This window comes from Mus musculus, chromosome 11 (genome assembly GCF_000001635.26).
Source record: "Mus musculus strain C57BL/6J chromosome 11, GRCm38.p6 C57BL/6J".
Classification (NCBI taxonomy): Eukaryota; Metazoa; Chordata; class Mammalia; order Rodentia; family Muridae; genus Mus; species Mus musculus.
Window position 1 is genome coordinate 15,399,681 of NC_000077.6, and position 13,123 is coordinate 15,412,803.

At 35.5% G+C, this 13,123-nt stretch overlaps 1 non-coding gene across 1 annotated transcript; it reads left to right on the forward strand.

Annotated features, from left to right (window-relative positions):
* Positions 1-12,619: 12,619 nt before the first annotated feature.
* Gm24707 lies at positions 12,620-12,726 on the forward strand. Its single transcript, XR_003949871.1, has one exon. It is a non-coding gene; the product is annotated as a U6 spliceosomal RNA (small nuclear RNA).
* The last annotated feature ends 397 nt before the right edge of the window (positions 12,727-13,123 follow it).

Sequence of the window (13,123 nt, forward strand, 5' to 3'; positions counted from 1 at the left end):
ATGTGTATCTAAATGTCAATAAAACATTTAAAAGAGAAAGACGTGAGCGGAAAGGAACACTGGAGTACTGTTATGCCATAATCCAATCCAAACGTATACCATTTAAATTAAGCCAGATTAGTATCAGAGAAGATGAAGAAAATTAAAGCGAATCTGGCCAATAGATGTGAGTGACTGTTAAAACTGACTAGTGACATGTGGTAGCATCTGGCTTATCAGCATCCAACTATGTTTCTTTAAACCAAAGGACTGGTAAAAGGTGAAGATCACTCAACTGCCTTCAAAGATTCTTGGGTGAAGTTGCATATAATTTGTGATACTTTCTTTAATAACAGCGAATGTAGGAACACAATCTTTGCCATTCAAAATCCATTTCTGTTAAAATTATCTTTTACATGTATTTCAATTCATCACTCCATACAGTCATATAGAAACAAAATATTCACATGTACCTTTTCAATACTATGACTGAATATTCAAAAAGCTATTCTTGTTATAATTTGTGTGGATTAAGGTAATACAACTACTTTTGCCTTTTTAGTAAATGTATTAAAATAATTTATTTTGAGCATATCATAAATAATTTATTTGTAATCTTTTTGTGATTTTTATACAAAGGGAAATAGATTGATAATTAAGCCTGGGTTTTTATAATATAAATACACCTTTGCTTAATTCAAATCTGGCCAGATAGACATGTGCATAGGAGTGAACTATTGGCAGAATGCCATGGTGCTTTATAGATATCTTCAAATATCTGTTTCTAATATTATCACAAAACTGAATTCCTATGGTGATTTTCAGCTAAGATGTGCCCAAAAGTTCGAGCAATTGTCCCTGTGTTCTGCCTTCTTTAAAATTACACTTCACTTTTTATTTTAATGTCTGTATTGGTTATCTTTGTATTGCTATGATAAAATATGATGAACTTAAGAAAATCAAGACAGGAAGTTAAAGCAGGGATCTGGAGGCAGAACTAAATCAGAGACAATTGAGAAGTGCGACTTATTAGCTTGTACTCTCCTTGACTCGCTTGGCTTGATTGATTTATAACCAACTGCCCAGGTCATAGGGACACCCAGTCAATGGGCATACCAGTCAAGAAAAAGCCATACAAACTCACTTACAGGTCAATCTGATTAGAACATTTTTTTCCCATTTGAAATTTCCTTTTCCCAGGTGACACTGGTTTGTGTCAGTTTGGAAAAATTAACCAATTCATTCCTATAGCAAGCAATTAGAAAAGGAATGTTCAGGAATTTCTGCTAGCTGTTAATTTCCTGATGAGTTACTCTGAGTCACACAATTACCAGATATAGTGATCTGCCTTATTTATAGTCCTGTTTCTGGTAGTTATTTCCTTGCAAAGAAAGTCAGGCAACAACACACTAAAAGTTAACTGGACACTCCCTTATCATATCATTTAATTATACATTTCAAATTTAAAAATGCTTCCAAATATATTTGCAGTATAACTTTTAATCAAGATAACTGTTTTCTTCTATACCTATGAATAGCTAATAAACTTGGGGATATTATTGAATTTAAAGTCATATTTTTCACAGTAATAATCATGTTTAGTAGAAATATTATAAAACTAAAAATTGTAATTGTAAAATATAATCTTTAAAACTATTAATTTCAAATATGATAAAAATTGATAGATGATCCTCTACAATGAGTGACAAAACAGAAAAGACATACATGTTAAGCAAAAAGACATTCCATACTCTTACTAAGGTAGACAATCATTTGCATCTTCAATTATGAAATTACCTGGAGCTTATTCTCTATAGTTAACTAAGTGTAGGATATATCAGTCAATTAGTAGCAAAAACAAGCCCAAGGAATATGTTGATACATCCTAAATTATGCTTTCAGAAATATTACTGTGACAATGATATGGAGAATGGAATTTAAAAGAAAAGAAGATGTCAGAAATTTATTTGTAAAAAGTTATGTGATTTGAACAAGTGAGCCTGGCCTGAATTACAGCACAATAAACCTAAATAACCTTTATAAGAACAGTATACCCAGTTCTTAGTCTATTATAAGAAAAGGATTGGAAGACATTTATATACAGACTCCCCATTATCCTAATGAAAATGTGTGAGAAATAAGGACAAATCAATAAATGAACTTTTATTTGGGAGTGTAGCTAAACTTTGTTGAAGCATACTGCTATAACATCTGAGTCTCTGTAGTGAAAACACTTCATAAATTTAGTACTATATATACCAGATGGCGAAGGGTATTTTAAGGTATTATAAATGCCTCTGATGAGTGCCAATACTAAGTGTTGTTTTTATCTAACATTGGGTTTTTTGTAGGTTTATTTTTTTCTTTAACTCAGGTAAAGTAAGACATAAGACTTAGAAAAATATCTTTAAAAATGTTACATTATGCACACCATTCTTGACAGGTTAGGACTGACTGGTTTAAATACATTTGGAGACTTATCTGTGGCATAGATAACCCTAGTTTCGAACATCTACTTTTGAATGCCAGAAATAAAATATCCATTGAAAGGAAACATGGTTAAATTACTCTGCTTTAGATCCTTTGTATATGAAGAAAACCACTTAATGATTCCAGGCTACTATACCTAAAAATGTGTCCATTTTAGACAATAGACAACATAGTCCATGGCTGAGGTGCTATCCTCAGCTGTTCTGACCCTTGGTCTAGGCTAAGGGAAAAGCCAACACCAGAGATACGGACCATCCTAGTAGAAATGTATTTTCTCAAGATCTAGACTGAGCACAAACAACCTTTTCCAGCAACAAAATGGGATATATTTTTCAGCTTTTCAAGGACCAAGGATTCTCAGGAGCTGGCATTTCCTTGTTTAAAATGTGGAATGGAATAGAGATCCGACATCATCGGTTATGTGCACATTGGTTGTGTTACAGAAAATGGTCCCTCACGACATAATATTCCATGATTAGAAGGAAAAAGATGATTGGTTAGCTTTAGTGAAATACCATAATCCAAAGAGCAAAACTAATAAAGACAGGTCAGCTTTGTGCAAAGAGCCTTCCGTTAGTTTTATCCAATGTGATTCTTTTCTGCTCGTAAAGCAATCATATCTCCATCTCTATACAGTCTAGGATAGGTTATAAAACAAAGTTTTACTTAACTCAAATTTTTAGAAGTTCCCAACCAGAATACAGCGGCCCTATGTTCCTCTAATGAGTATTTTGAATGACATTGTCAGTCATCATAGATTACAGCAAACCTGCCATTCCAGGAAGCAAAAAGGAAAGATGTTAGATTAATAGATATTCCTTCAGTACTAATAGAATTTCCTTCAGTACATGTCCCCAATGACCTAATGATCTCTGACAAGTTCCTTCTTCGTAAAAGCTACACTGTGCTGTAAGCCTGTAATTCATTGGCTTTTGAGGGGATCATCAAAACCAGAACACTGTACAAGGAACACATCTTCATTTAACGTCCATGTTTCTATACTGGTTGCATAGTGCTGGGACTGAACTGGGGCCTATTGGTACTGTACCATCAGGATCATGGTCTCAAAACAAGGAATCTTAAACAGGTACACATAAGCTTTGCTGGTCGTACAGTATCTAGTATGTAGGGGCAGAGAAATGAGGAGGTCAAATTTGAGACCAGCCTGTAACGCACAAAAAGACCTTGTATAAAAACGAAAATCCAAAAATGTGGCACTCACTTTCATAGTACAAATAGATCCTATCCCATGATAGACAATGACAATTCACTAATGAGCACAAATTCTCAATTGGCTATCAACCACATATTACTAAGCTACATATCATAAGCACTGTTTTATGGGGTTAAGTTTTCTATATATCAATTTTGTTAGGCAATTTAATCCTAATACTCATATACCTGTACTATCAGCAATGGATTTTTAAATAAAAGTTCTCACTGACCACCAAGGCAACACCTCCTCAAATTCAACATGATACTTCACAAAGTTACCAAAGATCTAGGCAGAGTTCAAAACTTAGTTAAATATTTTTAAAATGTCTTGACAACATATCACCTGTTATTGTATCTTGTTTTGAAATTTTCTTTTTAAAGTCAACTGTAATTTTTTTTTTATTTCACTAAGTCATTCTCTACTAACTTTCAAATAGGAAGTTATACAGAGTGTAAGATATTTTCACCTTTGATACAGCTTCTGGCTTTGAGAAGATACAGTATCATATGAGAATTATTAAGTTCCCAATGAATAGAATATTTCTACCTAAAAATATATTTTAAAATCCTGGGTGGTCAATTTCTCTTATCCCAGTTACCTATGTAAAACAAACCTAAAATTTAAATATACCAATGAATTTCTACCTCAGGAATATTTTCTAATTATTTGAGATATACGTCACAGTAACTAAGAGATCAAAATATGAACTAACCAGTATCCCTACAGCTCCCTGGAACTAATCCACCAACCAAAGAAAACACATGGTGGGATTCATGGCTCTAGCTATATATATAGCAGAGGACGGCCTAGTCGGTCATCAATGGGAGGAGAGGCCCTTGGTCCTATTGACGGTTCTCTGCCCCAGTATAGGGGAATGCCAGGGCCAGGAAGCAGGAGTGGGTGGGTTGGTGAGCAGGGGGAGAGGGGAGGGAATTGAGGGGTCACAGGGGAAACCAGGAAAGTAGATAACATTTGAAATGTAAATAATGAAAATATCTAATAAAAATTTTAAGGAAAATGTTAAATAAGGAAAAAAATTAAAAAATACTCACTGCACATTTTAAACTGAAGGGCATGGCCCTATGACATGGTATAAGTTTAAGAATCCCACAATTCTAGAAGGATATGAACAATTATGATTATAGCATAAGAAAGCATATCTCCAAGCAGGAAAAGGAAACATTATTTGAAATGATTTATAGTATTCTGCAAAAGAATATATCAAGATACAGGTAGGTAATTTCAAAATCTTCTTTGTCAGAGTTGATAGGCATATCATATTCCATAAAGTTATTCAGAAATTGGTGAGGCTTGCTGATGTCTGTACAACCCATGTGACTCCAGTAATGAAAAAAAGAGGAATGGAGTCATCAACAAAGTCTTCTGGTGCTAGGTGGTGTTCTCTCAATAATGACCAGGTTTTCATTGTAATATCAGAGATTGCAAGTCCTATTTAATTCTATCAAAACTAAACACTCAGTGTTTCCATAGTACATTATTTTTAGAGCTACAAAATGAAACTGTTGTTTCTCTTAGAACACAGTGACTTTTACTCTGCTGACCACAGGAATTTTCAGGAGGCATAGCTTTTTAATACCCAGGAAACTGGTTAAGAAACCTGTGGTGTTGGCTAGATTTCCTTTTCCTATGGATCTGTGTATTGGAAATATCACACACTTAATATATTTTTGTAGATGCTTTAAGGTGTATAGTAACATTGAAGAACTCAAATTTAAAAGTACATTCTGTTTATACCTTGTGATTTCTGGCTTTAAAGTTTTTATCATTAACTGAATCAGAGAAAATATTTTCAGTTTTTTTTTTTCATTATGAAACTGTTATTGGATTAACTCTTCAGTAGTTGGGATAAAAATATATTAATTCAGTTATTTTAATGGGTGATAAAACTGCTTCTGCATGTTATAGACTAGTCAGCTTCATTAATGCTGCTGTTAAATTGTACATGATAATTTTATTGAAGTTGTTGGAACTGTAGAAATTAAAAAAGACAGACCTAATATACTAACGGTAGGTGAGGAATTCTTCAAATATCTTAGAGCCCAGCAATTTTTCTTCCTGAAAATTGGTCATGTATTCACTCATTTTTTTAACGTATTTCCTCAAATTTAGAAGTCAGACAAAATGGAACCCATGTCTCTGTGACATACTAGATCATGCTGAGCTGGGCTCCTTGGCTGAGCTGTGCTGCAAGTCTTGGATTTCACCCTAGATTTACAACAAGCAATTATAAATTCACAGTTTTAGTGACAAGAGTAGCAATTGAGAAGTACTGAAAAATATCTGATTTTCCTTAATATATATGTGTGTTACTTATTTACTAAGACACATGAGTTAAGTTACATAGACACATACATGGCAGTCTATTACATATCTATCTAAATATATGCCAACTAGGCATATATTACATGCTACATTCTCTTTTTTAGGACAAATCATCAATTTTTAAAATTTGTATAATTAATTACATTATTTTTACACTTCCTCTTTTCCTTCCAGCCCTTCCTATTTATTTCACTTAATACCTTTCAAATATGGCTTCCATTTCTTTTATTATATATATATATATATGCATACATATGCATATACAGTTATTATACACATACACACACATATATATTTATATATATAATATGATACTTATCTAAGTATATAGGTATATATACTGTGTGTGTGTTTGTGTGTCTTTTCCAAATATAAAAAACAATAATATAAACACAACTTGTTCCATCTGGATAATGCTACCTTTATGTATATAATTTCAGGGCTAGCCACTCAGTATTGAATAAGCAATTTGGGGCCACTTGCATACTCTTTGTTACCTATAGATTTTTGTCTTGAGTTGAGCCACATAAGATTATACAAATGTTCATATGTATTTATTGTGAATTGAAACTAAACTTATACATATCTATTAGCTGTGACATATGAGTCTAGAGAAGCTGTATCAGGGTTGGTAAACTGTATATATAGCTATAAGTGATAGCTACATGTATAATGACAAGGAAAACACTTAAAATGAACAGTAATTTAGTTAATTTTATATTTGTTATGGAGTTGAAGAATTGGAAGTCATGTTTAATATCATCTACTTATTGCACAATCTTTATTAACTTTATTAACATTAAAGGTAATAAATTTTCAAACTGGTAAAAATTATATTTCCAGAGAAAGAGAATTGCATGTAGAAGTTTACAGAACTTGTTAATTATGAGGACTATAAACATAATAAATCTATCTTTTAAACTAGTTTGATGTTCTCATCAAGAGCAAAAAAAATTAAAAAAAATATGATTTCAAAGGAGAGCTAGCAGGAATACGTGATAAAGTTCATGAAGAAAGGGAAAAGAGATATGTTTCAATCATATTAAAATCCCCAAAAAAATTTTGTGTGCAAAATCAGCCAATGATCTAAAAAGTAGGAAATACAGAAGAAAGACATAAAGAATATAATTGTTGTTACTGATATTTGGTATTCTTTTATTCATTTACTGGTTTTTGCAGGATCTCATTTTATTTTAGAAATCAAGCTGATGTTTTTTAAATAAAATTTCTATAATTATTTGTATAGGTCTTTTATTCTTTCATTTTTGTTTATATACAGGGCAGTGGGGGCCTGTAACAGCCATTTACAAGTAGGGGTGATAAAAGTAGCACTCACCTTCTTGGTAGAATAAAGCAACTGGATGTGGAAGCCAAGTACAAGATTGTTAATGAAGATAATGCCTAGAGAGACTGCTTTTAGCAATGCCTTCTTGTTTTCCATCAGATTTAAACATTTCTATAAACTATCTGCTTTTATTGTTTAAAAAATCACTTCCCATACAGTGTTGCTAAATTCTAAGTATAAATTTTGTAAACTTTGGCAAACACTTCAACTTCCTTAATTATCTTATGTGAAAATTTCTTGAATAAATACATAGAAATCGCTAAGCAATGTCTCATATTCACGTCAACATTTTCACAGCTGCCAAAGTAAATTGGAATGACAGTTATGTGTAAAGTAGCGACATAGAATTGTCATGGAAAATATATAGTATTTGATATCTTAGTGAGTTGCCTGCTACTGTGAAAAAAAACTTAAAATAGCAAAATTAAACCTGGAATAGGTATATTTCATCTAATGATTTCAGAGATTCCAACCTATGGACAGTTGACTTCACTGTCTTTGGGATTGTGACAGGACAAGAGATTATGTGGCAGGATGAAATGCCTGCTAGGAAAAGCAGGGAGCAAATGAGTCCAATATGTCCTTAAAAGGTATGCTCTTGGTGACTCAACTTCCTCTATGTCCCATTTCTTAAAGGACTAACAGGTTCTCTGGAGCAGCACAGCCTTGAGGCATGTCTCCTGGAAACATTCAACAAACAAATGACATCACTTGGGGGATATGGTTTCAACCAAGCTCATTTGCGGTGTTTTCTATTATCTCTGACCTGTGCATGCATGTGAGTTTAGTTTTGTTGCTATTTTCTACTCTTGGTGTTACAATGTTGCTGTGCAAGGTTACTTTAAACTGTAATCCCCTGTCTCTCTTTCTGGAGTGTTGAAACACAAACATGCACTTCCATGTCTGGTGTTGGGTTGGGTTTAATAGCCTTAGATTCTATTCTTATAGATTCTTCTCTCAAAAATTCTTTTTGATTTGGATTATCACCTTTCTTGCATCCCTTCACATTAGTGATATTTCTGCATTTCCAATAAAATGCACAGTAAAGGATTTGGTGATATATTAACAAATAATGTATTACAAAAAATAACAAGCTCCCGTCTTCAAGCATATTTTGGTATCTGCAATAGTGTCAGGGTTACTGTGTGCCTGGTGTGATGGCATCTTAGTTTTTGTCAATGTGTAGGTAGCATTATTTCAACTCTGTTTTTAAAGTTTATATTTACTCGACATATAATCTTCAGTAATTATGTTTCTCTCATAGTTTTATTAGTATTCTTTATTTTAACTTACATTTACCAGAACAAAGCTGTCAGAGTAATTTTTTTCTCTCTCTCATCCTGCTTTCTATACAACATATAACTCTCTCTCTCTCTCTCTCTCTCTCTCTCTCTCTCTCTCTCTCTCTATCTATCTATCTATCTATCTATCTATCTATACATACATATATATATAGGTATAGATAGAGATATAGAGATAGAGATAGAGAGTTAGGGTTAGGAGCTTTTTACATTTTGTATATTATTTGACTGATGTTATATTCTTTGACTGATGTTTCAATAATTTCTATGGTATCATCTACACCTGAGATTCTCTCTTCTCTTTCTTGTATTCTGTTAGTGATGCTTGCATCTATCTATACCTCTTGATCAATTTTTTATGTTGTCCATAGCCTGGGTTGCCTCCCTTTGTGTTTTCTTTATTGTTTCTATTTCCATATCTAGTTCTTGGACTATTTTGTTCAATTCCTTGAACCAACTGATTGCATCTTCTTGTATTTCTTTAAGGGATTTATTTGTTTCCTCTTTAAGTGCTTTTACCTGTTATTTGTGTTTATCTGTATATCTTTTTTTAAATTTATTTATTTTTATTCTTTAATCCTTTTTACAGTACAAACTTAATCACCCTCCCTGTTTGCCCCCATGGATGCTCTCCATTTCATGTCTCCTATACCCCCTCTCTCCAAGAGGATGTCCATATCCCCCAACCCCCACTGCAACAGGCCTCCTTACTCCCTGGGACCTCAAGTCTCTTGAGGGTTAGGTGCACCTTCTCACACTGAGGTCAGACCAGGAAGTCCTCTGCTGTATATGTGTCAGGTGCCCCGTATCATCTGGTGTATGCTACTTTGTTGGTGGATCAGTATCTGAGAGATCTCAGGGGTCCAGGTCAGTTGAGACAGCTGGTCTTCCCATGGGGTAGCCCTCCTCCTGAGCTTCTTCCAGCTTTCCCCCAATTCAACCTCAGGGGTTCCTGGCTTCCTTCCATTACTTGAGTTCTAATATCTGCATATGACTCATTCAGCTGCTTGTTGGACCTTTCAGAGGGCAGTCATGCTACGCTCTTGTTTGCAAGCACACCACAATATCAGTAACAGTGTCAGGAACCCTAGCCACCCCTTGAGCCTAATCCCAGTTTGGGCCTGTCACTGGACCTCCTTTCTCTCACGCTCTTTTATATTTTTGTCCCTACAGTTCCTTCAGACAGGGACAATTCTGGGTCAGAGCCTTGGACTGTGGGATGGCTACTCCATTCTTACATTTGATGTCTTTTCCCTACACTGGAGGTTGACTTTACAAGTTCCCCCTCCCCACTGTAGAGCACTTAATCCAAGCACCCTCCCTTGAACCCTGAGAGTCTCTCACCTTCTAGGTCTCCAGTACATTCTACAGAGTTCTCCCCACCCACCCTACCTCCTACATCCTGAGCTTGCCTGTTTCCATTCTTTCTGCTGGCCACCAGGGCTTCAGTCCTGTTCTCCCCTGCCCCTACTACCTGATCATGTCCCTCCCACTTCCCCTTCCTATTCCCAGGTCCCTCCCTTCCTCTGCCCCAAAGCCAACCCTGTGACTGTTTTCATCTAATTTTTGATATCCTCTTTAAAGGCCTCTATAATCTTCATGAGATGGGATTTTAGGACATTATCTTGCTTTTTAAGCATGTTGAGGTATCCAGGGATTGCTGTAACAGGGGAACTGAGTTCTAGTGGTGCCAATTTGCAATGACTTCTGTTGCTTATAATCTCGAACTTGCCTGTGGCCATCTGGTTATCTCTGGTGTTAGCTGGCCTAAGTGTCTCTGACTGTAGCTGGCCTCCTTCGAGGCAGGTAGAAAGGATCTCCTTGAAGGCAGTCAGTTCAGTCTTTGTTTAGGTTGGGCCTCTTGTGTTTCTGGTTAAAGCAGGCCTACTGTGTTCCTGGTTACTGATGACCTCCTGGGAGGTAGACAAGCTGTAGGTGTGGACTAATATCAGGCTGTTGATCTGTCCCAAATAGGAAGCAGCTAGAAGAAAGGTGGCTCTTTGGGGGGTGGGGTGGGGGTGGGGGTTTTCTAGGAGTGCAGTAGTCCTATAAAATGTATTCTATTTTATATGAAAAAATCCAAAAAGGAGATAACATGCAATGATGTACAGCATACCAGGAGGTGACTTATAATTTCCCATTAGCTATCAGAGATCTATCCTTACCCTCCACAGTTATTAAAGAAATGGAAATTAGAATATAATGAAAGAAATAATGTGCAGCTGTAGCATCTCTCAGGTTGCTGGTACCCTTGGAACTCTAAGATGTTCATAGACCATAACAATGATTTTGTTTTCCTCTCTTGATTGCTGTGAGCTTTAGTAGAGTACATGTTGGTCCCTTTATAGTTTTACTAAATTAACTAGTATTTTTAAGATACAAAATAGTATTTTAAGTTCTTAAACATTGAAGTAGAATCATCGATTTGGCTCATATCTTTGTATTTTTATTATATTATTATACACACACACACAGACACACACAGAGACACACACAGAGACACGCGCGCGCACACACACACACACACACACACACACATATAAATATATATATAATTTACATACCACACAGTTCTTTCTATAGCTGTTTGGCTGTCTGCAACAGGTAAAATGGGATTTTTTTGGACCTACCTGCCGCAGACTATCCCCTTTTTGGGTCTCCTATCTGCGTGGAACGGGTCTCTGGTTGCAGGTGGACAATGAGTCAGTGAATGACAAATAGAAGCAACACAAAAAATTGTGTAAAATTTGAATGTAATTTGTCAAATCGAGCATCAAACTTTTTATACAGAAGAAAATAGGGAAGTTGGGTGACATACCAGCAAGGTACAAAGAGGTTACTGGATTCTTACACAAAACAGAGGAATGCAAACACGGAAGGACTGGCAGGAACCAACTGGGATAAAATTCAATGTTAACAACTTGGATCAAAAACAGCTCCACCTAAGGTCCACTTAATCTTAGAAGCCAGGGTCAAGGGCATTGGGCCCTTGCTATAGTTCCTATTCTAGTCTGTTATATAGTCCACCTTCCCCCTAGACCATTGTAAATACTTGTGTATGGGTGAAACTCAGCTATCTATACTTCTAAGTATCTACTTTGGTTCCTTCTTAGATCACAAACTTCCTTCTTCCTAGATAATGGTAAATTCCTATGTAGGGCAGTGACTTAGCTATCCATGCCCAAGGTCGGATCAAGGACTGCCTAGAATCTAACTTAGCTATATGTCAAGAAAATAAATCCTTAGGAGCACTTGTAATAAAGCAATATTAAGGGAAAGCACACAGATCTGTTTACCAACTAAAGCAAGGACATTGGAGCATTCTTTATACAGGATGCCACGATTCCAGGAGACTAAGTTTCTGTGAACTTTTCGCCTCAGGATAGCGCCCAGGTTTTCGGGGCCTGTTGCGCTGCTTGTCACTACTGGAGTGGATGTAGCACCTACCAATGGTATAAATAATGACATAGAAAGTCCTGATGAAGTTTAAAGCTTATACATTTTGATTGGACAGTGTCCTGCTAGTGTTCAGCCTTAACCCACCTATTCTACATATGACTCTGTACTTGGCTAGTTCTACACATCTCTACTCTCCTGCAGTTTGTGTTTTCCCTCATGTCTAATCACAAATCACCCATTTCTGTTTTCTTTTCCCATGTAACTCTGTCTGCACAGAAGTTCCCCACTTCCTACTCTACCCATTGGCTGTCAGAACTTTATTACAACTAATCAGTAGGGAGACCATATCTGATACATTCTAGATTGTATTTTCAATTGTTACATCTGTACTGACAGAGACATGAGTACTGGTCAGATTCTAGTGTTGTCATTTCTATGTCTTACCACCAGATTTTTCTATTTTGAAAAATAGAAAGTCTAAAGTGTCTAAAGTCAATCTTCATATAATGTGAAGAAAAAGTCAACCCAACAATTATACTATCTCTAGTGCTCGCTTCGGGAGCACATATACTAAAATTGGAACGATACAGAGAAGATTAGCGTGGCTCCTGTTCAAGGATGACATGCAAATTTGTGAAGCATTCCATATTTTTAAAAAATAAAACTTAACTAAAAATAAAAAATATGCTATCTCTCATAATTGTGAAGAGTTTCTGATTGATATCCAGCTTGTGAATATTATTAGTGAGGGTCTCTCAACACCCATTTGTGTACATGTATCACATTTCTCATCTGTGTTCTTCTAATGTGTTCAGTCTACAAAGTGGATGTGTATAAAGTTCCAAATGCTTGAGACTATACACAATCCTGGTCTTCTAGGCAGTGTGTGGGGTAAGCTCAGTCTGTAGCATGGAGCTCAAGATGGACCAGTCGTTGGTTAGCCACTCCCAAATTTCTGTGCCATCTTTACCCAGCACATGTAAATTGTACAAGGAAATAAATTTTGAAAAGGAACAAAAATGAGACAAATGAATGCAAAAATATTCATGT